Consider the following 5,501-nt stretch of genomic DNA (forward strand, 5'->3'; position numbering starts at 1 on the left):
GAGAGAGAGAGATATCCCAGGAACCATGCAATGGTAGGAGAAAAGTGGGTGCCCCACCAGGAGCTGTGGCTTTGTGAACTTCACCGCCAATGCAGTGGGTGAGCGGGCGCCTCTCCTTCTGCCACTGTGCCATTACCATGACCAGTCCAGAGAGCACTATTGGTGACATAGCTCACAGACGGTCTAAGCTGAGGGTCTAAAGCAGAGGTTGAGTGTGTGTGTGTGGGGGGGTGACCAGGGAGCATTAAAGCAGATGTGAAGGGACAAATGGAAAGACCCAGAACACACACAGGGTGGTTGCTACAGAGGCGAATACAGAATTAATAATCTTTTTTCAACTAGGATGAAGTATCCTCCATTTTTGGATAATTATCATATTTATGGGAGGCTTTTGCTTTCGTTCTTTAAAACACTAGGCTTTAAGAATTCTTCTTATTGATTTGAGGATTTCATACAATGCATTTTGATCTTATTCAGACGCCCCCTCACCTTACTACCCTCCCCTCTCAACCTCATCTCCTTTATCACTGTTTTAAAGGCCTATCAAACCTAATCTAACCAAGGCTTTAATACCTTAGTTCCATTTCTAAAGGAAGCCCTTCTGGGGGGGGGGCCTTGCACTTGGACTTCTGGGGAAATTCCTTGTCATTTCGTTCTAGGGACAGGCAGTTAGGGTGAGGTAGAGGAAACAGTGTGCTGTGTTTGAGAACGAGGAGAAAGGATGGCAAAATACTAATAATCTATGTGTATCTTTGTAGTGATGTGATTCCTAAGTGCTTTGAAGTTATTCCATAGGGAGGTTTGGAATTGTTAACAGAGAGATGTGTTTAAGAGACAGACATTTTCTCAAATAGACTAGAGGCTCTACCTTTATATCTTGTAGCTAATGTGCTGTGCTTTATTCTTGTTGTGTTGTGTTTTTTTTTTCCAGACAGAATCTCACTGTGTAGCCTTGGCTGGCTGGCCTGGAACTTGCTATGTAGACAGGGCTGTCTTCCAGCTACAGAGATCCGCCTGCCCTCTGCCCCTTGAGTGCTGGAATTAAAAGCGGGAGGCACCACCCCCATGTACCTTGTTCTTTTCAAAGAATTCTGAGTGATTTGCTCCATCTGAGAAAAAGGGGAACTGACACACCCAAATGTTGTAAAAGGGATCTGGCGAGGTTTGGTTAAATGGAGTAGGATTATTTTTTTCTTCCCCAAGTAAAGCCGAGGGGAAAGGCCTTAGAATGTATAAGAATTTGGGAACTATCAATGCTTCTGCTGCTTTCCTAGGGAGGAGCTTGTCTCTGGTCCCCAGGACAGATGGATCCCCAGGCTGTGCACAACCCCTACACCTGCCCCTGGACACACCCCCGAACCCTCTCCCTGACACTCTTCCCTCCCAAATGGCCAGGGGCTGAGATTTGCTTCTGGTTGTCATATTACATCCGAAAACCAGAACACCCTCAGGATGATGGTTGCATACCTGAGAGCCATGTTTGAGCAGGTTCACGATTCATGTGGATTGGCATCTAGGAAAAACAGACTGGAGTTCTGAATGGGGCCGATGAGGAGGCAGAGAGATTCCTGGAGCTGGTGGGGTGGCATGGGAGAGTAAGGAAGGGGCTTGTGTGTCACTGAAGCTTCCCAGGGGAGTTGTGTAACGACTCACTAGTTGACTTAAAAGGCTTTTGGCACTGAGAGAGCTGCTCGCTCCAGACAGAATCTCACTGTGTAGCCTTGGCTGGCTGGCCTGGAACTTGCTATGTAGACAGGGCTGTCTTCCAGCTACAGAGATCCGCCTGCCCTCTGCCCCTTGAGTGCTGGAATTAAAAGCGGGAGGCACCACCCCCATGTACCTTGTTCTTTTCAAAGAATTCTGAGTGATTTGCTCCATCTGAGAAAAAGGGGAACTGACACACCCAAATGTTGTAAAAGGGATCTGGCGAGGTTTGGTTAAATGGAGTAGGATTATTTTTTTCTTCCCCAAGTAAAGCCGAGGGGAAAGGCCTTAGAATGTATAAGAATTTGGGAACTATCAATGCTTCTGCTGCTTTCCTAGGGAGGAGCTTGTCTCTGGTCCCCAGGACAGATGGATCCCCAGGCTGTGCACAACCCCTACACCTGCCCCTGGACACACCCCCGAACCCTCTCCCTGACACTCTTCCCTCCCAAATGGCCAGGGGCTGAGATTTGCTTCTGGTTGTCATATTACATCCGAAAACCAGAACACCCTCAGGATGATGGTTGCATACCTGAGAGCCATGTTTGAGCAGGTTCACGATTCATGTGGATTGGCATCTAGGAAAAACAGACTGGAGTTCTGAATGGGGCCGATGAGGAGGCAGAGAGATTCCTGGAGCTGGTGGGGTGGCATGGGAGAGTAAGGAAGGGGCTTGTGTGTCACTGAAGCTTCCCAGGGGAGTTGTGTAACGACTCACTAGTTGACTTAAAAGGCTTTTGGCACTGAGAGAGCTGCTCGCTCCTGAGGATGGGGGTTTGGCTTTCTTTGTATCTCTTGGCTGCCTGGAAGAATGTCTGGCATATTCTGGCACGAGATTCACACATTTCTCTTGAATTAGATTAGAAAATACTGCTGAGGAATGCAATGGCTCTGGTTGGAAATCCACTGGTTCTTTGGGACTTGGCAACTAAACAAAGTTTTATACGAATATTTTTAGATCATTGCTTTTTTGAACTTTGCCGGAGTTTTGGTATACTAACCCAGTGCAGTAAAGCTCATGTTGTTTTATAATTAGACTTATGGTGTTTGCCTCCCTAGAATATCATAAGGAAATTCCAGAAATTCTGTAGGTGCTATCATTTTAGGCATGCCAGAATGCAAAGAAAACAAAATGCAGTCTAGCGTTGTTCTGATGACAGTTACTGTCAAAAGCAGAAGAGGGAGAGAGCGCTGTGTGGGATGGAGCCCTTTATCCCCTGGAGAACACTAGGCCACAGCACTGAAGACTGATACTTGGGAATCTTTGAACATCAGATTCTGCTATTCTTATTCTGTTCACCTCATTGCTCCTATCATGAGCATGAAATGCAATGGTACTTTTGGACTCTCAAAGAAAGATATAATGAGCCATAAATCTGTGAAGTGTTTTGCAAAACTGTAAAATCCATCTTCTGCATAAATTTGCTCTCTGCTTTTTGTTCAGGGTGCTGAGGCTGTCTACAAATAATAGAAATGAAGGTTTGGGGGTATTTGACTGTATAGACTTTCAAACGAAAACTCTGTTTACCAGGTTGGCAACCCTCACCCTGCCCGCAGCCAGGCATCATGATCTCCAACACCTGGCTCATTTTCTCCCGTGATTTCCATTCAGGTTGAACAGAGATGGCCTGAGATGCCAGTAAGGATAACTTGATTTCCCCATTTGTATGTGTGTGTGTGTGTGTGTGTGTGTGTGTGTGTGTGTGCATGCTTGCGTGTGTGTGGGCACACATGTGTGGGTGCATGTGCACCTGTGTGCATGCATGTGGAGGCTCAGGGTTAATGTTCAGGAATCATCCTCAATAGCTCCTTGCCTCACTCACTGAGGCAGGGTCTCTCAGTCAAAGTCAGAGATTGCTGATTTGGTTAGTCTTACTAGCCAGCTTGTTTTGGGGATCCCCTGCCTCCATGTTTGTCAGGCTGTAATTATAGGTGAACAGCCCTTCCCATGCAATATTTTCATTGGTTTTGGGGTCACTCCTCACAATAAAATCTCTGATAAATCATTGCAAAGATGATTTATAAAGCGTTTCTGGATCCACAGTTATAAATGGTCATCAGTCACGAGCACGTGCCCTCAATGGACAGGAAAGCTGATTTGCTGATGGCAAGTGCTTACATCAACCCTTTGACCTAGAGGCTGAGCCTTGCTCAGAGAACAGGACCTCACATATGAAGACTCAGAGCTTGCACACGTGTTCCCAGGAGTCACCTAATTCAGCAAATTCAAGCGCATATCCCCTTTGGAAGAGTTCTGGGGGAAAGGAAGGCAGTGGGATGAGGCAAGAACACACAGGTTATATTATTCTAATTCTTCAGTTGAGGGGTCAATTGTGTTTGTATTTGTATCATTATGAATACATTTTGCACATATATAAATCATTTTAATTTAAATAAAATATGGAAAAATTAATCAATGAAATAACATAACTCCTTAGCAGTTCTTTTCATCAAATACCTACCGAGGCCAAGGTCGGGGGCCAGGAAAGGAGGGTGGAGGGGAGGTAGGAGATTATAAAAAAGATTTAGGGAGCCATTGGCAAATGGGACATACTTTATTTTCTCTGGTGAGGGCACACAGGCTGACACGGAGCAAGAGCACATGTGCCCCTTGGTCCCAAGGACTTCTAAGAAATCACATAAAGGTTGCTTCTTGCCAAAACCAGTTATATAACAGATTACATCACTGTTTACTTTTGGGGGTCCCTGGACATCTGTTGTCAATCATTTTGTGCTGACTCATAGCCCTCCAGACGTCTAGCTTTGCGGTCTTAGTTCATGACGGAAATCCATACGAGTGCCGTGTTATCTAAACATAAACAGACCCTCATGTCCTTGATTCCCTACAATACCCCAGAGAACAGCATTTAGAGTTTAGGCATGTGAAACCAGATGGAACTGGGTTACTTGAGTGAAATTGCTAAGCTTTAAAATGACTTAACTTTGTTTGTAACCCTGATTATTTCTTAGGGGAAAATAGGGGTTCAAGGAGCAGGAATGAGTAAGTAGGGATCTCTAATCATGGGTAACAATCTTGAAAGCTTCTGGGGCAGGTAGGCTTATAGCTGTGAGATTTATTGGATGGAAAACTGGAGATGGGGAACAGAGGAACTTTGAATGAGTCATCAGCTAACGGATGGGGCTGTTGATTTCCTTCTGCAGCCCTTGCTGGACGCATAGGCTGCCACTTGCCCTCTGTTGTCAGGATGGTGAGGGCCTGTTTTATTCTATTGCATGATAAAGGTTAATGAGAAGTCTGGATTGTTTTCCTGCACTTAGTAACCTATTCCAATACTTGTTCTGATTTTGTCTCAACTTCCTCAGCACATGATGTATTCCCTGACCCCCTCCCCTCCCCTAGTTCTTTCTCATTGACACTCACAGAATGTAGTTCTAAAACCAGAATTATCATGATGATGATCTTTATTTCCTTAAATCTTTCTACAAACTGCCTTGCAGTCTCAGACATTGCTGATGAGACTGTGCAATGGCATAGCTCCTATGGAGGAATATTTATCAATAGTTATCATAACTATATCTTTGAACCTAGCAATTGCATTTCCAGGGATTTATCTCAAAGTTATAACTTGCCACCTTGGGAACCGAAGTCAATGGTATATCTCTTGGTGCCTTGGATAAAAAGAGAACAGCACTCTAAATTTCATGTCCTATAAAAAGAGAGCATAGACCAGCCTGGCTTTGCACAGAACTGCAGGACCTTGACAGTGACCATGGAGACTAAAGTCATGCCAAGTGTTTTTAATAATCAAGAAGAAAAATTTAAAAATTTTCATCAA

This window comes from Nannospalax galili, unplaced genomic scaffold, assembly GCF_000622305.1.
Source record: "Nannospalax galili isolate Female #2095 unplaced genomic scaffold, S.galili_v1.0 scaffold1087, whole genome shotgun sequence".
In the NCBI taxonomy this organism is placed as follows: Eukaryota; Metazoa; Chordata; class Mammalia; order Rodentia; family Spalacidae; genus Nannospalax; species Nannospalax galili.